The sequence below is a fragment of the Podarcis liolepis genome (assembly GCF_965112155.1).
Source record: "Podarcis liolepis genome assembly, chromosome: 17".
Taxonomy (NCBI): domain Eukaryota; kingdom Metazoa; phylum Chordata; class Lepidosauria; order Squamata; family Lacertidae; genus Podarcis; species Podarcis liolepis.
In genome coordinates this window covers 4,755,970-4,779,094 of record NC_139571.1, presented here as the reverse complement: position 1 = coordinate 4,779,094, position 23,125 = coordinate 4,755,970, and the positions used below count along the sequence as shown (strand labels likewise).

Below are 23,125 nucleotides of genomic sequence, written 5' to 3'. Positions count from 1 at the left end.
CAGCGCCACCTGCGTCCCGAGAGAACAAACATACCCCCCCAAACCCCCAAAATCCAAGTGGCTCAAATCCAGGTGAAAAAGACCAATAGCAAACCAAAATAAATGAGACCACATAGAGGAGGGGAATTGAGATGGGAAAGCAAATTATCTCTGCAATACGCTAGAAACAAATAGAATAATGAGGGTTTTTTTATATATATTCTTGTTGGCATTTGTGATGCAGGTATTCAAAGTTGAAATACATTTGTCAGTTTTTGAAACACCATGAAGAACTCTTAATTTGTGTGTCATTTCCTGCCACAAAAGTTAAGTACAACACCTTGTGAAACCAGTATTATAAGGTTTCACCTTGCAACTTTCAATCTTTTCTCATTCTCTACTGGACTGCTATTAATAGATGGACAATCAGAAATTTGTCCTTGATGCCTTCTTCAGAGAAAGGTGCTGAGCATTGTTAGGAGACCCCTAGGCCCTCACAGGGAATTCCCAGAGCTTGCTGTTAAACCACTCTGAGAATTGTAGCTCTGTGGGGGGACCAAAGGTTTCCTAACTTTAAATGAATTAAAATCTCCAGGGCCTGGTGAGCTGCATCCAATGATACTAAAGGAGCTTGTGGGTATAATCTCAGAGCCTCTGCCTATAATCTCTGAGAAGTCTTGGAGAACAGGTGAGGTTCCTGCATATGGGGAAGAAAGAAGACCCAGGCAACTACTGACCAGTGAGCTTGAGATCGATACCAGGAAAGGTCTTCCAACAGAGTCTGTGAGCACTTAGAAAAGGATGCTGTGATTAGTAAGACCTAGCATGGGTTTCACAAAAACAAGTGGCCACCTGTCACGGATGTTTTAACTGAGATTTCTGCATTGCAGCAAGTTGGAGTAAATGGCCCCTGGTGTCCCATCCAACCCTACATTTTTTTATTCTAACAACGCTCAACATGCTTAACCAAGCTACATTTTCCAGGATTTTATGGTGGAAGATGTGCTTGCTTAAAGTGGTATGATACTGCTTTAAATGTATAGTGCAAATGGAGTCTTAGTGACTTGAGCATTATAAACTCGTATTTTGGAGCTGCCCTCTGGGACAAAACTCTCTGTGGTCTGGTGTTTTTGTGAGACACTACCTTCATTCATAATTACAGTTGTGGAGTAACAACATTATAAGAGTAGGTATGGTGGAAACAGGGCTCTCCTATGGCCTTGCAATGCCATGATGCTCTGAGATTTTTCTGTTTCACTCACTCACTGATTTGGGTCACAGAATATTTGCAAGTAGTGTCTCCGAATTACATGGGGCTCATATCCCCCCCCCCCTCGGGTCATAATGCAATGACACCTGCATTCATGGGTCTCTGAATATCATAATCTCTTTATATGAGATATTATACTGTTGATATTATTATATTAATAAAACACCCAACTTCAAACAGTTGACGGACTGTTCAATCCTATACATATATTTTCTGAAGTTAAGTCCCATTTTAATCAATGGAGCTTACTTCTAGGAGAGTGGATACAGGATCACAGCCTGGTTCACCTCTGCAATGATGCATGTAAATACATTTGCTGTTTCTTGGTCCCTTCACACACTCGTCCTAAAACACAAAATACTGCTGAAGTGCATACAGGATAGAGAAGGGAAATGATGCTCACATTTTGTATTTCCCTGGTTCAGATGGTGTCTGTTGCCCCCTACTGGCCCGAGGTGAGATATTGTAACCCCCAGCCCAGCCCCTTCTTTTTAAAAGCAGCTCCCACAAGCCAAGTAGGGCCAGGCATTGTATGGTATTAATTAGGATGGGTGGTTGTGAGACCTCATTGGAACTTGTGAACTCTCCAGCTCCCGCACAGATGCAACGCTTGGGGCAAGTGGCAGAACATGGGAGGTGTGCTCTGCTTTTTCCTGGCATGAACAGCAGGAAGGTAAAAGTACAGTGATACCTTGGTTTACATCCATAATCCATTCCGGAGGTCCAGTTGCAGGGGCGCCGACTTATAAAAAATATTGGGGGGGCCCATACTGGGGTCCTGCCGCTGGTTCGCTCGGGTAGCCGGGAGAACGCAGTTCGAGGTGGCGGTGTTGGGGAGAGACCCTCGCTCAGGGCGCCACTAGACTTGGCGGCCGGCGGCCTATCTGGGGGGTTTTGGAGCGTATTTCGGCGGAGCGATTGGGGAGGAGGGGGCTTGTTGCCGGATTCTTCAGCTGAGCCGGAGATCCGCTGCTGGGGGTCCCTGGGCCGAGTTGTGAGCACGGCCTGCTGAAGGGAGATCCAGCCGATTGCGCGACGGGGACGGCCGGGGCTCTCCGGCTAGGGCACGCGGCTGGCTGGCTGGCGAGGGAGCAGGTGGGGAGGAGGCGGGGGTCCTCACTCTCTTAGGAAACGCACCCGCGCGCCCGATTACCACGAAGTCCGAAGGGTGCGTGTGTGGAATTAAAAAGCAAAAACGAGATACGGGCAGGGCAGGCAAAGAGTTTTCTGCAAGAGGATGGAGGGCAGGTTGAAGAGAAAATCACTCAGGATGAGACAGTCAAATCAGCCATGATAAAATGGGCTCAGGATATTGGGTATAACATCATGTTTGAGGACTGGGAAAGGTTATGGACCACCGGAATGAAATTCACGGCATGTAATGCCTTGAAGGAAAATATTATGAAAATGATTTATAGGTGGTACATGACCCCAGTCAAGCTTGCAAAAATATATCACCTGTCTGATAATAAATGTTGGAAATGTAAGGAGGCTGAAGGGACATTCTTTCACCTCTGGTGGACTTGTCCAAAAGTGAAGGCCTTCTGGGAAATGATCTATAATGAGTTAAAAAAGGTATTTAAGTATACCTTTCCCAAGAAACCAGAGGCCTTCCTCTTGGGCATTGTTGGCCAGAAAGTGTTAAAGAAGGATAGAACTTTCTTTATGTATGCAACTACAGCAGCAAGAATACTTATCGCAAAATATTGGAAGACACAAGATTTGCCCACACTGGAAGAGTGGCAGACGCAATTGATGGACTACATGGAACTGGCTGAAATGACTGGCAGAATCCGAGATTTGGGAGAAGAAACAACGGAAGAGGACTGAAAAAAATTTAAGGACTATTTACAAAAACAATATAAGTTGTATGAATGTTAAAAATTTACACGATTCGGAAACTATAGCTTCAGCAATTAGATTTGGGAAACAGGAAATTATATTTTAAGTAAGAAAAGGTCAAAATCTAAGGTAATACTATGTTTAATTTAAGATATAAGTAACTGATGAAAAGTATGTTAAATTTAGAGGTATAGTATTTGAAAAGTACAAAATAAGGTACGAAACAAGGTAATAATTTGCTGATATCTTTATTATAAAGAATGCAGGGTAAGGGAGATGCGAGGAAGTCCAGTTAGTTATATAAAAAATGTGTTGAATGGTTGGTTTTCTTTTCTTCTTTTTCTTTTTCTTGTTCTTTTACTTTTTTTTTCAGTGTATGTTTCTAACTTTGTATTTGAAAACTTAATAAAATATTTATAAAAAAAGAAGAAGAGAAAATCCTTTCGCTTTTCTGGGGCTCAGGGAAGTCTCAGAGCCAGAGGTTGGGGAAGGGACCCCCTTTGCTCTGCCCTCTTCTCCCGTCTTAGATTTGCATGGGGGTCCCCGCCCGAGCTTGCCTGGCCACCGGGCCACACAAGGGCCGCGCTCTATGCGGCACACCTTGCTAGCCGCGCAGCTGTCCTCCGCGGCTGTGGAGCGGCCCTGCACCGGTGCCCAGCCCCTCTGGGCGCCCGCTGCGCTGCCAATGACAAGCGGGCGACGTCGCGGGCGGGGAAGACGTCGCTTTCTTTCCCGATCCTGCATCCTCCCAGTCTTCCAGCCCTTTTTTGGGTTGGAAGCTCGTCTCGTTCGCCCTTCTCCTTTCTTCACCCTGCGCGCAATTTTCCTCCCTCGTCTCCCTCCCCATTTCTCCTTCCTTCCTGACTGACGGGCTTGGGCTCGGGCTCAGGCTCCGGGTCGGGCTCAGGCTCGGGCTCAGGCTCGGGCTCCGGGTCGGGCTCAGGCTCGGGCTCGGGCAGCCACAGCGTCGGCGGTGTTGGCGATCGGCGGCGCGGGGGGATGGCCCTCCCGGGGGAGCCGGCGCTGCTCAATGGGGTTGCCAAGGAGACAGGCCGGCCGCCCCCCTCCCCGGCGCCCCCCGCCGCGCCAGTGCCCGTTATCGAGCTGGTGCGCGCCGGGCACCCTATAAAAGCCGCGGACGCGCCCACCGCCGCTCGAGATTATTGGGGGGGCTGAGCCCCCCCAAACGAATTTTTGAGGGGGCTCGGGCCCCCTCAAGCCCCATGGAGTCGGCGCCTATGTCCAGTTGTAAACCAAAACAGGTTGTAACCCAAGGCGTGCTTTCGCCAATGGGGCCTCCAAAAAAAAAAAAAAAAGGTTGTAATAATAAAAAAAGGGGTTGTAATCCAAAAAAAGGGACACACACTTCAGGGTTTGACATGGTTGTAATCCAAAATGGTTTCAAACCAAGGTACCACTGTAATGCCATTCCCAACCCCCCACCCCACTGCATCACACCAAAAGTACAATTTAGAGAGCTTGGAGAAGGAAGATTCTTTGCCTTCTGCTTTAGCTCCAAGGGGTTATTCAGAAGCAACTCTATCTGGGGCCTCTTCATGGCTTCTACATATGAACGGATCACTCTTGTCCCTTGAGCTTGCTCTTCCCCTCCTCCCTTCCAGTATCTCTTTCCTTTTGTGTCTGTCTTTTAGGTTGTACACCAGAGGGCAGAGGCTGTCATATCACTGATGCCTGTAGAGTTGCTTCTGGAGACTTCTCTGCTGAACATCAGGATAAGAAAAAGCTTTAAATTAATGTAGCAAATTGTGCACTCCCAGTGAACACCATCAGATTTTCCTTCTGAACAAACATGCATGGGATGAAGTTAGGTTACGGAATACTGCATTCGGCAGCAGTATCTGGGTGGAAATCGTATAAATGTCCAGGAAAATCTGGACGTATGGCAATCCATGTTGGCAGTGCCATTTTTGGCAATTTCCCATAAAAATAGCTCAAAAAGGGCATATTTTTATTTTGCATTTTTGCCCCCCGAAAGCTCAACTTTGGGCAAAACTAAAAAAGCTTAACAACTTTTCTGTCCGGATTTTCACCGTTTGAAATATGGCAACCCATGGCATGTGTGTTGAAGGCACAAATCCCTTTTCTTTAACACTGGGAGGGTTGCTTTACCAGGGTTTGTAGCTTGGCTACATAGCTGGTGTTTTTTATTTGCTGAGAGGTCAGTGGTGCAGCTGGGTGCTTTTCCACTCGGGACTCAAAGGTGCTTTAGATGGCAATGTGTGTATTACTTCAAAATGTGGTAAGCCAGTCCTCCTGTGGGCAGGAGTTCTTCCTCTCATTCTGTTGAGCAGAGCCCTGGACTTCCGCCCCAAAGTGTAACCCTGACAGCATCACAATCCTGACAGTGAATGCCTATGTACATCTGCTCAGAAGTTAAGTCTCCTTGAGTTCAGTGGGGCTTTCTCCTGTGTAGGTTTGTATAGAATTGTGACTTTAAGCATGCATAAGCGCAATATTTATAGCCTGCCATACCCCAAAGGATCAAGGCAAGTCAAAAGAACAAAACTGCACAGAATCAGGCTTGATTAAATTAAAGGAACTAGGAAAAGTAGAATATTTTCCTATTCCGTTTAATTAGATGGAAGGCTTCCATTCTGTCCTGGTAATAGAAATAACTTTTGGCATCTTTTAAAAAAATGGTGCCCCTAACCTCAGACAGAAATTGAACTACTCCTATGCAAGGCAGATTGCAACAAATATACTCTGACACAGTTTGCATTCATTTTCATGGGTCTTGTGCGAGAGAACTTCCTGACAGATTGTGCTCCACGATTCCACCATTGCCTACAGGTCTCATATGGTTGCATATATTGCCTCTGGCTCCTGAAGTTCCACAAATAGTCACTTTTTTTTTTACTCTTCTGAATTAAAAGGGAATCTCACAAGTATACTGTATACTTAAAATAATTCCACAGAAGAGGAACAGCTTATTGGTTTTCCTGCAAAGATTATTCTCACAAAAGTTATTCTCGTTTCTATAACTGGTGTATTTAGTTGATGTTAAAGTAACAGGCAGCTCTGCATTAAGGAGCTACGTAATTTAGGCATGTCTAAAGTCTTGGGCACAGCCAGTGGGGTTTTAACATGATAATCACCATCATCATTTTATTTGTACCACATCCATCTGACTGGGCTGCCCCAGCCATTTTGGTGGCTTCCAACATATATGAAAACATGATAAAGCATTACACATTAAAACTCTCCCCCGCCTTCAAACAGCACACCCTCCCATCATGTTATTTCACAATCTGCTTTAGAAATGCCCAGTTTCCAAGCATATTTGCCAAGTGAAGTGGGGAGGCTGTTTTCAACAAATCAAACCCTCCGGGGTGGGTTGAACTAATTGTGTGGGTTTTTAGATCTCAGCCAGTATGTATAATCAGACTCCTCTGTATACGAATGCAAGACACACCTATATTTTGCATTGCTTCTCCTCTGGACTCACTTTAACACACTGTTTCTCCCTCCAGCCCCATGTACTGATGTATATTTGGATATATATATCTTGCTATTTTTGTTTCATTTTTAAAATATTGGTACATAATAATATAATAATAAAATTTTATTTATATCCCGTCCTCCCCGGCTGGAGCTGGGCTCAGAGCAGCTAACAACAATAAAAGTAACACGGTTTGTATAAAATCACAATCAATTAATTAAAATACATTCTAAAATCAATTCAGTCTAAAATCAATTCAGAATCATATTAATAGCAACCCTTGGGCTAGAGTTCTATGAAGATTACAGAAGGAGAGAGAGTGTGAGACTGTGCCTTGGCCAAAGGCCTGGGGAACAGCTCTGTCTTGCAGGCCCTGAGGAAAGATGTCAAGTCCCGCAGGGCCCTAGTCTCTTGTGACTGAGCGTTCCACCAGACCGGGGCCACAGCCGAAAAAGCCCTGGCTCTGGTTGAGGCCAGCCTAACCTCCCTGTGGCCCGGGACCTCCAAGATGTTTTTGTTTGAAGACCGTAAGGTCCTCTGTGGGACATGCCAGGAGAGGTGGTCCCGTAGGTACGAGGGTCCTAGGCCGTATACAAACAAAAGAAACCCAACAAAGAGAAAATGGATTTTGGATTTCCCCCCCAGACAGTACTTCAGATACCATTTTTTTTTGTTTTTTACAGGTTTCTTCGAGGGTGTCTAAAATAATCCGGTTACAGAGCATGCTACACAACCCATAAAATTTCTACGCAGAAATGTTATTGTCCGATTCATTCATGGGTAAAGTTACACCAGTTTGCTGAGAACATGTCTTTTTTTGGCCTTTGTCTATATGTAATTTAGACTGCACATGATGTGTAATCTGGCTTAGCAAGTTTTCATACTGTTTGAAAAACCTATAAAACCTGTCCCACAAATAACCCAGAGATGCATTTTAAATAAAATGACACATTCTACTCATGTAAAAACACACTGATTCTGGGACCGTCTGCAGGCCAGATTGAGAAGGTGATTGGATCCGGCCTCCGGGCCTTAGTTTGCCTACCCATGGTTTAGACCACAGCGCCAAAGCCCTTAACAACTTGGGACTCATCTTACGCCACTTGCCCACTTTGACTGGCAGAATAGCCAGGTACACTCACCCCAGGCCTTGGGAGGGCTAAACTGGTGTTTTTAACTTTTTTTCTAAGAAGACTCCCGCCCTGGGACTCAGAGGAGCTCTGCACAGCTGGATTACAGATGCCACACAACCCGTTCTGCATTTGTAAGAACACAGCCCTTGAGTATGGCACCACCTACCCTTCGGAACTCCCTGCCTATGGAGATCAAGCAGGCACCTTCACTGTCCTCTTCTCGGTGCCTGCTAAAAACACATTCCTGCTTAGACAAGGCCACCCAAAGGCTTAGAAAGATGAGGTAATTTTAATCTGTTTTGGCATTTTAACTTTTGTACCTTGGGTTGGGTTTTTCGATTTTACTGTTTTATCTTTTTTAAGCCGCTTTGAGGGTTCTTTCTTTTTTTAAAAAAATTATTTAATATTTTTTCAATACAAACAACCGCAAAAGACATAGAACAAAAATCATAACACAGTTACAGATAGGTAGCCGTGTTGGTCTGCCATAGTCAAAATAATTTTTTTTTTTATTTTGACTAATAACACAATTTGACAATTCAACTTTGAATACTGATGTACCTATGACTACAACTTTTCAACAATATTCCCCCCCACTTCCCACCTTATCACTTAAATATTCCGTCCAGATTTCTTCATATTTATCCATTCTTAATTTGTGCCGACATGCAATTTGTTCGTATGTAGCTAGTCTGTCCATATTACCAATCCATGTGCTCAATGGAATCTTTTTGCGGCTCTTCCAATTCATCAAAACAAGTTTTTTTGCTTCTAATATAGCACGGTACATCCATAATTTTTTTTACCCCTTGTAATCTCCCACGTTTCCGGAATATAATTTAGAATTAAATTCAATTCCCCTAAATAACAATTTCTTTTTATTACTTTTTATAACTATCATCATATGTACTAAGTTCGCATTTTTACTCCTAGCAGTTGTCTGCACTTGTTATTATCTTCTGGTATAGTTTTGCTGGCGTCTAGTGGATTCTGAATATTATTTTCTGTTGTCTAAGTCTTAGTCTGTTTTATCTTTTTAAAGCCGCTTTGAGGGTTCTTTCTCACAATCAAGCGCTGCGTAAATTTTAAGAAACAGATAAAAATAAATAGAGCATGAAAACAGCACGTAAAGGGGAAGCTATCCCCCTCCCCCACACCAACAACACCCGCGAAAATTTCCTTTCGCGACAGCTTCCATAAGCAGAAGCCAACAGCGTAGCAAGCTCTCGCGAGAATTCAGCCCACTTCCCGCGTGATTACGCGAGCGGAAGAAAACCCGTCGCTCCTTCCCTCGTGCGCAGAATTGCTGAACAATCCGTCACGTTCTTCTAGCTCCCTGTTCCCGCGAGATTTCGTGGCTGGAGCTGCGCGCGCCACTCGGTCCCCTTCCTCGCAGGAGGAGCCACTGCGGACTTCCGCGTGACGTCATTCCCGTGATATTTCTCCTCAGCCGTCCCCGTACGCTGAAGCTCAGGGAGGCAGATCTCGTGACCAGATCTGCGAGCTCTCGCGGGACCTTCCTCGAGATCCCAGTCCCCTCGCCCAACTCCATATCCCTTTATGGCTCCACATCTCAACCATAACCGAAGACATGTATGTATCTGAGGAGTTTCGTCACTAGAAGCAAAGGACGGCTACCCGCGTGATTTTATTCTCCAAATCTCGTGAGGTTTCCAATAAGCAAAAGTAGGAGGAGACCTAGTCCGCCAGAAGTGCTCGAACTCTCGCGGCTCTTTGGGTTGTTCTCGCGTGGAATATTTTGCCTCAGTTCTCACGGCAAGTATCGCGATAAACGCTCGTTAAGTAGCTCCCTTCCGAGGTCACAGACCTGCGGCAGAATAGGAAAACAACTCTGCCCTGTTTCCCGCCGCCTCATCCCTAGTAGTAACATCCTCCACCAGAGGGGAGACGTCACCGAAATCTCGCGTGATTTCAACTTCCTCTTTTCACGTCTCGCAGGAAGCTGCCTTCTCAGCCATTGTATCGCGAGACTGTACTTTCCGCCATAACTCGCTTCGCCCTCCTCCTCCCGCAATTCTCGTGGGCTCTTGTGTTTCCTCAGATATCGCGTCTCTTCCTCCCTCCCTACCCGGTGGCGAGTTCTCGCGCGACCTGGCTAGGGCTGAGGCTCAGGGGCTGCTGTTAAGATGGCGGCGGCGGGAGGCAACGGGGTACGGCATTGACACCCCCTCCATTTCTTTCCCGGAGCAGGTACCCGTGTTCTGGGGCGGGGAACGGGAGAGCGGCAGCTGCGGAGCAGGGGACCCGTTGGGGAAAGGCCCGAGGCGGGAGACGCTCTGGCGGCACGGGAAGAGCGGTGTGCGCTGAGGCGGGACAATGGGGCCTGGCTTTTCCCCGTGGGGAAAGGGCGGCGGTGGTTGAAGTCAGGAGGGAGGGTGGGGGGGCGCTTCTGCCTGGGCCTTTCCGTCAACTGGGACCTCGCTTCCAAGTGAGGAAGGAGTACGTCTCTCTTCCTACTAGGAGGCACTTCTCAATTCTCAACACCCCCCCAACCCCCGCCGAAGCAGCTCTGTGGGCCTTATCACCCTTCACGCGCTTCCTACTCGCCTCATGTAGGGCTTCATCCCCTCCGCTCCTCAGTAGACATTTAATCTATAGTCGCATCTCGTGAGGAAAGCCGGTATTTTCCGGTTTGAGACAGGGAGCTTCGTCGTTTATGCAAGAAAACAAGTCTGGTCAACATCCCGTTGAATTCATCAGGAAACATTGCAGAGGATGCTCATAGTTGCAGCCTCCTTGGTTTCATTTGGGTCTAATTTCAAAACCTAAGGATAGATCCACACCATTGATTGAAAGCACATGACTTTTCCCAAAGAACTCTGGGAACGGTAGTTTCTCCCTCACAGAAGTACAATTCCCAGAACCATTAAGGAAACCTTAGTTCCCAGGACTCGGGGGGGGGGAATCATGTGTTTTTAATGTACAATAGTGTGGATCTGGCCTAATTGGCAGGTAATTTCTCTTGTTTCTTCTCTCCTCAAAGGTGTAGGGCTACTTACACCTTTTGTCCTGGTACAGTGGGAGCTTTTGGCACCCATTCCATCTGTTCCTGTAAACTTATGATAAAATCGCCCTTCCATTTCCCGGTGTAGGACAGTACTCAAAGATCTCTCTTTTGCCTGGGCTAGCTCATGTGGTATATTAGTTTATTCTTATAAGAAGTCTGGTAAAGATTGGGGTTCTTCTTTGTCCCTTTACCTGGTAGTTCCAAGCATCTTTGGAGTACCATTTATATGTGATACATCAGTCTCCATTCCTATTTTCCTGGATAGAAAAATTATTGGGATATAAGCAAGATGTGTTCACACAGATGAGAAAAACTATTATCTGAGTCAGGACAAATGACTCAAATTGAATAGCACATTTCATTTGCATTAAGTAAGCCTTTTATTTTAACTGCATATAGACTATGGTAGTTCTTATACCAGAGAGCCAAAAAAGGCAAGAACAGATTTAACTCTTACCCAGGCATTAGCTTATGTTGCTCCTAGCCTCTGAGGAGTATTAGTATAGTTCTAAGTTCTTTTTAAATATATTTTCCTATGATTCAGATGAGTTAATCCATGACACTGTGGTCCCATTATAGTTTCATAGGTGCAGTTTACTCATTTTTCAGTAGGAATAGATATTGCTGGCAAGGAAAGTTGGGCACCTTGTGGCATGGTTCTGGCAAGAAACTGATCCATGATCAGTTTTACAAATTGATTATTTTTAGTAGATATATTTGATATGGCCATATTTGTCTCTGAAAACATGCTTCCTAAGGATGCACAAGCTGACCATTTAATCTGAAAAAAAGAAAAGAAATCAAGCCTTTGGGGAAATAGTACACAATGTAGAGCAAAAGCTGGTCATCTTAAAATTATTAAAAACTGTTACTTTACCACAGTAGAAGTAAACATCCTGTGAAATCTTGTTTCTGCTGTCTCCTTCATTGTATGGAAAGCTTGCTAGATGCACAAAATGCCAAAGTAATGTGCTGAGTTTACAGCATTTCTTAGTTCTACTTGGCCAGTTCTCTTTGGTATGATTAGGATGTCAAAATGTTCTTCCTATCAGTGAACTGTGCACCTCCTTGCTTGTATTCTAAGTTGTCCTGCATTTAAGACAAATATCCTAGCCAAGGGGATCTAGATCAGCAAAGTCCAAAGCTATACCAGCCTGAATGTCTTTTCAAAAAATACCTGTCAGTACCTTGAACTCTGCCTGCTTGAAGCCCAGTACTAACTTGTGTGGTTTTGTTGCAGACCCTAAAATAGTCTGACATAAGTGGATTAGAGTGACTGTGAAACCAGAAGGTGTTACCCTTGGCTGACTAGGGTGAGGCAAAGGTGCCAGAACAGTGACTTGGATAGTAGACCAGGCCAAGTATGGATTGGCTGTGATTCCAGGTTAGTATTGAACTTTCTTTGTTTAATCCTGCTTCTCTTCAAATGGTAGCGAATCCCTAAAATTTTCTTTTTCCTAAAAGGTACCCTCTGATCTCAGAACAACACTCGTTTAAGAAAGGCTTCAGAGTCTAACCTTGGTTTGTATGGGGTTATGGCTGGTTGTTTATGTGGAGTGAATGTAATTCCTTAGTGGAGTGGTCATGCCCCTTCTTTTTTCTTGTCCAAATGCAAATGGTAGCTTTATTTGCTGCATTAGAACTATTACTGTGCACCAGTTATTGTTTCATTTCAATACTGTAACAGAAACCCGCAACCACATATGGTACAATTCTGCATCTGTTGTTGCTACTTAAGAGTGTAATCTGAGGCTGAAGAGGCAACTTGTCCCAAGCCATCAACAAATAGTTTGTTTGCATACCAAAATCCTGACCACAGAACCAAATTTGGGAATGGGAGTTGATATTGCTTTGATATTGCCCTCTGTGTAGAGGGCTGCAAAGCTAGGGAGTCAAAAACCCACTTTGATTTTTCAAAGCTTATTGAAAGGAGTGCTCAGTTGGTAGAGCACGAGACTCTTAACCTCAGTTCCCTGGGTTCAAGCCCCATGTTGGGCAAAATATTCCTGCATTGCAGGGGGTTGGACTAGACCCTTATGATCCCCTTCCAACTCTACAATTCTGTGATTCAACTAAGTAGGAGTGGTTAAACTTTTAATGTTTGCTTGTTGCTTTCATGTCTACAAATATCTTTTCACGAACATTTTCATCAGTTTTAGATCTTAGTTCATTGTGGTTTTGCTGGATTAGACCAAACTTCATTAGTCCAGTATTTTCTATAGAGACTAGCCAGAGGCCTGTGGAAACTTGCAAACATTGTACAAAAGTGATGACAATGTCTTATTTATCTCAACATCTGTTGTTGGAATGTATATTGCTTCTATGTTGAGGTTCTGTTTAGCTGTTGTGGCAAATAATTTTCTTCCTTGATGCATCCCTTATTGATGTAATACAGAGATTACTTTCTCCCATTGCTGAATGATTTCCCAAATATTTCTATGTTGCAGTAGTATGCATTTGTTACTGTGTAGCTGTGTGTGTATTTGGTAAGCATTTGTACGAGGCTCTTGAGCGTTCAGAGCATTTCACATACTGATATCCTTGCAATAGGTAGATGTTATCCCTTTATTGCTTGAGGCTGAGAATTCATAGCTTGCCTAAAGCTTCATTGGCAGAGGTGAGATTCCAAGCAGGGACTTCCTCACTCATAGGTCTGTCTCGGAATGGTAGTATGTTAGTAAAGGTTAGTAAATATTTTCTGGGTAAAGTGGATATTTGGTAGCATTTCTGTCCCCCACTGTAATTGTTATACAGTATTAACTTTAAAGTAAGAAAGGCAAAATAGATTGGTTCTGCATGGCAGTTCACACAGCTCGTGATCTCCAGTGGCATTTATAACATCTTCTAATCTAACAGGTACAAGGAAATTTTAATTAAATGAGTGCAAGTTAGGGCCATTGAGTGATGGGGTTCATGCAGGAGAATATCCTAAAGTCCTTGGCTATCCCTAAGGAGAATGAATAATAATAAATATATTAAGCCATAATTCTCCTGCTGTATTGTGTGTGTATCCTCTGGAACATTTGATCCTTGTTTCTTTTTGTAGGCAACAAACTAGGTTAGATATTTCATAATCACCCATGGTGTATTCAGCACTTGAGAATGTGAGTTTTTGCTTAATAAATTTCTTTGGTTCCAGTAGTAGATAGGTAGCCGTGTTGGTCTGCCATAGTCAAAATAAAAAAATTCCTTCCAATAGCACCTTAAAGACCTACTAAGTTAGTTCTTGGTATGAGCTTTCGTGTGCATCTGAAGAAGTGTGCATGCACACGAAAGCTCATACCAAGAACTAACTTAGTTGGTCTTTAAGGTGCTATTGGAAGGAATTTTTTTAAATTTCTTTGGGTCTTTGAAAGGCATTATGATTTGACATCTAGAAATCTAGTGTCCAACTTATCTTGGGCTATCTATCAAATCATTTAACTTTCTGTGTTTGTCAAATTCATCCTGAAACAATTCAGCTGGAGCTAGTGCTTCTAGAGAGCACTTGGTGTTTACATATTACTCATTCATAAGCATGAGGGCAGACCAGTTTTTTCTTTTTGCAAGGTCCAGTAGTCCTGTTTTGATTCACCATATGCTGACAGACTGGATATATGACCTGAAGGCTTTGTTTAAGGTTCTGGAAGGTAGATGTATGTCAATTACCCTGTGACAGCTAGAAATAAAGTATTTGGGGATGTGTCCCAGGTGTTTTTGAGCATAATAAAATATATATAATATATATATATTTATATATTATCCAGTGCTTTCTTGGGACTTAGGACTGATAATGTATTATAGCTATCAAAAGTTTCCTTTCCTGTACGTACACAGCATAAATTACAGAACTAGTTGCTCCAGTTGTTGATCAGATGCTTATCTCAGACATACAAATAAGTCCACAGATCTTAGCATCTTAAGATTTAACCACCCCTGTCTCTAGCTGTTATTTGCTTCTCAACAGAGGCCATTAGAGAAGGGCCAAAGTATACATGTTGGCCTTGCTGTTACCATGACTGAGGAAACTGACTTGATTTTTTTTTGGTACATGTATTAGTAATGGTTATTTTGTGCATGTTAGCTACTTTTATTCTGAGTTCTTACATACTGTATAAATGGCTTCTTGGCTTAATAGCTACAATATCACTGTCAGAGCCAGTTTTGCCCTCTGTCTCAGAGACTCTTAATTTGATGTGTCATAATAGTAGAGTTGCTAAAACCTGATATACTTGTTGACCAGCTTAACACATCTGGCTGTTGGAGTGACTTGCAAACTTGCAAACAAATGTTCACAGTGAGGAGATTAGCTCCGTCTTCTTTTTTGAAGGTGTCTCCTATTAAATCCCTCAGTTTCCATTGTTACTACATTATTCCAAGATGACCATTGGCCAGAATGCTCAAGATATGTGTGATTGTAGCAGGATAGAGGCTGTGGTAAAGAGCATTAGCCTCTTAGTTTACTGCATGTAGAGAATGTCTAAAAGTGCCACTATGCTAAACTGTACAGCCATGTGAAACAGCTTAAAATATTTATTTCAGGCTTCATTGTTTGCCCAGATCTGTGTGAATACAGTACAATTGTCAGGAGATAGATATTCTCTTAGATTGGCATGCCTATTTACTTTTTTTCTTCTTTGGTGATCACTCATAGCCGAGTAAGATTGTCTTCTGTTATTGATACCTTTGTATACAGCACCCTGAAAAATGCTTTTGAAGGGCAGTATATAAATTCCACATATGGTTGTAACCATTGTCTCCTGAGACAGACGTATGCCAACAACATGTATCCAGCATCGCCTTCCACTTGTGCAGTAGGACTTCCTCTTCCTCTCTTTGGCAGTCCTATAGATGGTTTTGCTGAATTGAATTGGATTTTAGAACTTCTGTCAAGGTTTTGTTAATGTGCTTGAAATACCAAAAATTATTGTATATTGTTAGTTGTGGCTATGCTGGGATGTAAGATGGATTGTGGTGGCACTTTTCCATTCAAACTGAAGTGTAATCCTTTATTTCCTTAGCTGTGCAACTTACTGCATGTTTGGCCTTGGTGGAATTGTTCTGCCATGTATCAGCTCCATCTCCTGTCTTGTTTATACTACACAGTTCCAAAGGGAAGTGATTAGTTGACCTTCCCTCTAAAACGTGGTAGGGATGCAGAATTCTAAAACATACAAAGACTTGATCAGGAGTGACGGATTTGTTTAACTGAAGAAACTTAAATATTATGGCAAGCTAAGAAGAAATCTCATTAAGAACCTAGTGAGGTGAACTTTTGGAGTACATGAAATCCAGAATATGGTCCTAAATTCACTAACAGAAAAGAAAGAATTTCAAGAGATGTTAATCTGAAATTGGTAGAGAATGAATGAATGAATGAATCTTTATTTGCATCAGGCATCGGCCATAGCAATAAAACAACAATACGATATACAAAGAATAGATTTTAATCGAGTGGTAGAGGCATGGTACCCTGTCTCTCTTTCACTTGATATTGGACAGATTTGCTAACGCTGGTAGTCATGGGTAGTTATACATTTTGAATCTGAAAGAAATCACTTCACACAACAGATCACAGAAACTTCCTTTGTATTATCTGCACCAAGCATTTAATGTATGGCAGAGGTTGAATCAGATAAGTAAATTATGCTCTTTAAAAAGAATTCTTACCTCTTCTCAAGAGGCAAGTTTGCAGAGCAGTTCCACTTATTATAAAACTTTGAATAAGGAAAGACCATGGATCATGTGTTTACTACTTGTACTGTAGATCAGCTATTTTCACCCACCCCCAATGTTTTGGGGAAACCTGTGCTTTCAGTTGGAGCTTATCAAGGATTAATGAGAAGATCACAACGTGCAGCCATAGTCTGGTGTTAAGTGTGTGTGCGTTCTAAGTCTTCTACTGTGCACTGAATTTCTATGATTGAGGTTCAGGAGTTCCATGAAGGTAGAACACTTTTGAAAACAGCAAGACTTCTTAATTCTTCTGATGAGGTTTTTTGAACTTCAGCAACTACAACGTGTACCACTGAGACTTGCTTGGTCTTTGAGTAAAATTTAATAAGCCAACCAAAAGCTTTTGCGTGTTAGAAAAATCTATAACTTGAATCAGAAATGTCAATTGATTTGAAGAAATGTCTGTTTCAGCAGTCTTTTTGAAGGAACACACTGCATAAAGTGGAATTAACATGGAAGCTTATATCTTTGAAACTGCATCGAGTTTTCACTCCCACACTGCATTCCAGTTGAGGGACATGCACTGTTTGATGTTAGCTTTCATTCTGATATTCCAATCCAGAGGTTTTCAACCTTTTTGAGTCCATGGCTCTTGACCAACTGCATTCTTTCTGTGGCACCTCTGAGGCTTAGGAGCCCAGATTCGTCACCCCTTGCCTGCAGAGCTGGCAACCCCTCACCCCTTTTTGAACACCCTCTCTTGTGGACTGTTCCCTCAGCCTCCTCTCTTCTCCCCTCTCCTTGGGAGTCTTTCGGGCAGCCGCTGCTGCTGTCCCTGGTCTCTGAGCTGCCTGCCCCCCCCTGCCCGAAAGAGAGGTGCCTCCTCACACTGCCTCACAGGGGCCTGGGAAGAGGATGCCCCCAGCCTTAGTGACCCAACAGAGATTGGCCAAAGTTGAATGTGAGGCCAGCACCTTTACCTTGGGAGGCAGCAGCAAGCGCTGCCAGTCCTGCATGGCAAAAAGGCGCTCAGCACCAGGCACTCGGCTCCCTGGCAGGCCTTGCACACAGCAAGCACAAGAAAGGTCAGCGCACTGCCTGCCTCCCTGCCCAGCCTCCTACTTGTCTGTTCCATTCCCAACAGCAAGGGCTGGTGGACCGGCTGGCTGGGCTCCCTAGTCTGCTTGCTTCCTTACTCCAAGGCCACCTCAGCTCCTGACAACCAGCACCCGTTGGCCAGCCCCAGAGGCACCATTCACCTGGGGAGCTTATAACCAGCACTGCTGCAACAAACAGCTGTGCAAGCCTTTGGGAGGCAGAGATGCGAGGGCATCAGAGGAGAGGGAGGGAAGGAGGCCAGTGTTGTCTGTGGCACCCTTGACCATCATTCAAGGCACCATGGCACACTGGTTGAAAACCACTGTTCTAATCTAACAATCCAACATTTCTGTGCTGGTTTGTTTTAAATGTCACTTACTGGGTTTTGGTTACCACCTGCAAGCTGATGGTGTTGAACCTTTACAGATCAGGTAGTTTCTGAAGCCATTTCAAGAGGAGTTAACAGTGCTTGGCCTCTGCTTACCTGGAGCTGCAGCACAGGGTGTGTAAACTTAGTCTCTCCTTTGCTGCATGGTCCTGTCAGACCTCTATGTATGCTGTTGTTGCTTCAGTAGCTGGGGGCACAATGAGTCACAACAGACAAAATGCAAAGGATGGTGCTGGGAGTTCCATCACTTGTGGACACTGTATGCCTTGCTTTGGGTGATGTGTTATGTTTCATAAATGAAACTTAAACTCGAAGTTGTTGCAATGACTAAGCATGTGTATTACAGGTCTCATAGGAGTCTAAGAGGAAATCTGGCAAGACATGCTAGTCTTTTGGGATTTCCAGAGTGTTTGCTGTAGTTAGCCTCTAGGGTTTCTCATCATTCTTATCTGAGTAATTTTGACCCTTCAAAGGCAAGTACATGGATCTAATTCTGTCTTCATCTAGACTGTGTTTTTTTGAAGTCTGAAGATTTGAGACAACAGTGAACAGAGAACTTGTGGTACTTTCTTTTTGGAACCGTGTTGCTGCAAGGTGCAGGGCATCCATATCAGAATGCTTCCATGGTCGCTCTATACAGTGGTACCTCGGGTTAAGTACTTAATACGTTCTGGAGGTCTGTTCTTACCCTGAAACTGTTCTTAACCTGAAGCACCACTTTAGCTAATGGGGCGTCCTGCTGCTGCCGCGCTGCCGGAGCACGATTTCTGTTCTCATCCTGAAGCAAAGTTCTTAACCCGAGGTACTACTTCTGGGTTAGCAGAGTCTGTAACCTGAAATGTATGTAACCCGAGGTACCACTGTAATTACTTATTTATACTTAGACCCCACCCTTCACCAAATGGTCCCAGGGTAGTAAGTACAATTGCAGTATAATAATAAAAGAAAACCACAGAAACAGCCGCTATCAGAATAACAAGACAGCAGCATAGAACAGCAGCATTCAGCAGTATAAAAGGAAGGAATGCATCTACTTAACCAAAAACCTGGGTAAAGAGGTACATTTTTGCTCATATCTTGCACATGGAAAGATAACGCCTTGGGAAGACAGAATGTTTTAGCCTAATGTTTTGTCTACGGTGAACTTTTGATATGGGAGAGCATTCAAAATCTCAAGCTTACATGCCCAGCTAGAATGTACCTCTTGCTTTTTCTTCTCATTAGGGGGCCTTCATATAAACTCTGTAACAGAGATTACAAGCTCATGGATGGATTATGTATTTTATCCAGGAAATATAGTGGCTGCTCCAGTGGTCAGATAAGTCCTTTTTTTAAAAGCATGAATCCTGGAGAAATGACAGTGTTATTTCTGTTTTATAAATGGTGGTTTGATTGCAGAAGGGTCCCTTGTTCAATCATCACTCAGATAGCAGGACAGTCTCTTAGACTTGAGAATCACCTACTCACAATTTTTGTGCTGGGCTAAAATTCAGTGTAATGCTTGTTATTTATGGTCCTCCTCAGTAGACCTAGAGAGCCACTCTTTTCTCATGTCCCTACCAAGATGTCTGAACATTGTTAACAAGTTAAAATGCCTAGAATGGCAGTGGGGCAGGGAGAAAAGAAAAATGTTAATTGTGTGCCTCACAATGGAAGTAACATGGCTACGTAAAGTTGAGGATCTAAAATTCCCTAACTGGAGCTCCAGCCAAACAGCGCAGAGTGAATCCACATGCCTCTGCTGCCCCCACTAGCTCCAGAGCTAGAGAAGGACAACAGAGGAGCTTCTGTTGGGTCCCAATCTTGTGCTGATGTTTACAGATGAAGGATAAAGTTGAGGGCAAGATCCTGTCCTTTAAGGGAAAGTGCATGTTCTGGTGAATACAGTTTTTTAGCTGACTATCATTGCTGCCCCAAATTTGTTGACCATTATTTATCTCCCAGTTTGGGGTATGAGTTGCTCACGTGGCAAATTCTTCATCAGTGCTATGCATTCTAATTTACTTCCTTTTGGCGGACAGGTTCATTCCCTCACAGTTGCAGTGGACACTGGTTTCTCAAACTTGAACACTTCTTTCAACTAGGGTTTGTGTAGATAGAACATCTGGCATGGATAGAGGACGGTAAAATGTTCTTCAGTTATGGCCTGCTCTTTGTGGAAGTCCTATCTGACGTGTGTTGCCTGCTTTTTCAAATTGTTACTTTTAGGGCAGAAGAGAAAACATTGTGCATGATTTATTCCTGTTAGTTTGAAAAAGCTAGTGAAAAGCGCTGTAGCTAGCAGATGTTGGTGTTTTCATGTGTGCTGAATTTCTCTTGTATCATGAAGAGAGATTGGGAGCCAACAGAAACCTTCATTAAGTTATATTGATGTGTGACAAAGTGTCTTGGGTTATGGTTATGTTTTGTGTCTGGCCAGGATGCTTCAAACATGAATGATGTGTCTGATCATGTAGATTTCTTAGCTGGGAATGCATATGGAATGGAGAGGAGAGAAACAGGCAACCGGCTGTTTCTAATGGGTGCAGGATGATTTGTGGAAATAGCTTTTGTGTTTTTTCTTGCTCTTTAGTGTTGAGCACACTTTGTTAGAAATGTAGAAAGATTTTGGAACCTTTGTGTCTGCAAGAGTATGAAGTTCATATTAGATGGATTGAATGATACCCTTGATTCTCCAGAGAGGGTGCCATGTTTTTACTGCATGAGGCTAACAGAGTTTTGTGGCACCTTTAAGGCTAACAAATTTATGAAAGTTAACACTTCCATAGACACATGAAGTGTAACTTTTCTTCCGTATCCAGTGAATTGGATTATACAGTGGTGCCTCTCAAGACAAAAAGAATCCGTTCCGCGAGTCTCTTCGTCTTGTGGTTTTTTCGTCTTCCGAAGCAAGCCCATTAGCGGATCAGCTGATAAGCGGCTTAGCGGATCAGCTGATAAGCGGCTTAGCGGATCAGCTGATAAGCGGCTTAGCGGATCAGCTGATAAGCGGCTTAGCGGATCAGCTGATAAGCGGCTTAGCGGCTTGGGAAAAAGGGGGGGGACCCCGCAGGAACTCGCAAGACATTTTCATCTTGCGAAGCAAGCCCATAGGAAATTCGTTTTGCGAAGCACCTCCAAAACGGAAAACCCTTTCGTCTAGCGGGTTTTCCGTCTTGCGAGGCATTCGTCTTGCGGGGCACCACTGTAGTTTGTGAAGTTTATGCCATAAGTTGGTTAACATTTAAAGTATCACAATATTTTGTTTCCCATTCATTCTGGTATTCTTGGGTGATCTGTGAATGAAAATCCAGCTGCTAGAGCAATTTGAATAGGTTTGTTGTAAACTTGCTTAAGGATGTGTACTGGTGCAGGCATGTCATAAGGATCTCTAGAAATATGAGTCTTAAGTGTGTGCTTTTTATAGCAGAATTCTTTTCAGGATCTTAAGGCACTTTCCCAATAGCTTAGTAGGTAGAGCATGAGACTTAATGTCAGGGTTGGCCCCATGTTGGGCAGAAGATTCCTTCATTGCAGGGAGTTGGACTAGATGACTCACATGGACTCTTCCAACTTGGGAACTCTTCCAACATGGTCTCTTCCAACTTGGGACCGGTAAAGGGATCACATGATGCAGCATTTTTTCATTTACCATTTCTTGGTCCATTTCAAGCCTGCAAATCCCAGGTTGAATCCTGAATGCTCCTACCATCTTGTTAAAACTGGTGATGACTGGCTAGAGCAGTGTTTCCCAACCGGTGTGCCGCGGCACACTACTGTGCCGTGAGACACCGGCTGGTGTGCCGTGGGAGGGAGTCGGGCGAGTCGGGCGGCGAGAGGCGGCGGCGGCGGCGGCGAGGATCCGCGTCGAGCCGGGGGCGGCTCCGCGGTGGTGGTGCCGAGCGGCGGGGCAGCTCGCGCAAAAGGGAGGAGCGCGAGACAGCGGAGGAGGAGGAGGCCGGCATGTCCGGGCAGCAGCAGCAACAGCAGCAGCAGCAACTCCCGGCGACGGCTCCTCCTCCGCCCGCTATCGCCGCCGCCGCCTCAGCTGCCCTCGCTCTGCTGCCTCCTCCCACCCCGGCAAGGGGAAGGGAAAAAACGTTCACTTTTGTGCGTCCCCCCCCCCGCGTGACGCTGCGCGCTGACGTCACGGGGCGGGGCTTTAATGGTGGTGTGCCGCGAGATTTTTTTCCGGTAAGCAGGTGTGCCGTTGCCCAAAAACGTTTGGGAAACACTGGGCTAGAGGACCATCGATTGTGGTTCCATTATTTTATATTTATGACCCACCTTTTTTCTTGACAGGGATTCAAGGCTGTTTACAGATAAAATAAAAGCAGCTTAAAATATGGGGGAGGGACTCATTAAAAAAGAAGTGAAGCATTAATATAAATAAATAATATTAGAATATTACAATATTATTATTTTTTTAAGTACAGTATTTCTCTCCCTAAGGAAGCTTGCCTGATGTGTATACTGTCTTTTTGTCACCAGGCTTTTAATCTTTAATCTGTGATGAGACTTTGTAGCCAGTTCTGCTTTGTGAATGTAAGTTGCCTTGAGAATTTGTATTGAAGGGTGGTATGCATATTTAATAAATATTGATTCCACAGTAAGTATGAAATCACTTCCATAATGGAGAGAGGCTGGCCAGTGAGGATTTACATAATGAGTTAATGTCACCAAACCTAAAATCTTCCAGGATTTAACTATTCTTTTAGAGAGATGTTACCAGAATATGTGTGTTAAAGAAATAAATCTGCTAGCTTTTTATGCATACTATAAGTCTTCTCCACCAGAAGCTTAGCTGGCAACTTTTAATGAATATTCAATTATTCACCCTTATATCTCTCTTCACTTCCTATTCCTTTTATCAGTTTCCCTTCCCCTCATCCCTATGGACGACACTCGTTTCTTAAGACTGGGGTAGCTCAGTTGGGAGAGCATGAGACTCTTAATCTCAGGGTCATGGGTTTGAGCCCTGCGTTGGGTGAAATATTCCTGCATTGCAGGGGATTGAACTAGAAGACCCTCATGATTCCTTCCAACTCTACAATTCTATGATTCTATAATTCTGCTCTCCTTGGCCTGCCGCTGCTTATAGATTAGCCCTGTGCTACTAGTCTGTCATGATGAAGCAAAACCAGAGAGAGATAGAATTGGAAATTGACAGGGAACTGCCATCAGCTCCGAGACGAGAGGTGGAAGGGCAGTTGTGTTATAGGGAACCTCCGAAGATCTTGCGAAGCAGTTCCTCCTCTGGCGAGGAGGAAAGCCCCGCCTCCAGTGGGGAAGA

At 43.9% G+C, this 23,125-nt stretch overlaps 1 protein-coding gene across 5 annotated transcripts in view; it reads left to right on the top strand.

Annotated features, from left to right (window-relative positions):
• The first annotated feature begins 9,450 nt into the window (after positions 1-9,450).
• HUWE1 (HECT, UBA and WWE domain containing E3 ubiquitin protein ligase 1) overlaps positions 9,451-23,125 on the top strand; it is a 96,265-nt gene continuing 82,590 nt past the window's right edge. For 3 of the 5 annotated variants that reach the window (XM_083482694.1, XM_083482693.1, XM_083482691.1), the window contains exons 1-2: positions 9,547-9,895; positions 11,953-12,096. The gene's annotated coding sequence lies outside the window, so the exon portion shown is untranslated. Of the gene's footprint in view, positions 9,896-11,952; positions 12,097-23,125 lie in introns of all 5 variants that reach the window. The other 2 variants (XM_083482695.1, XM_083482692.1) reach the window with 2 other exon arrangements.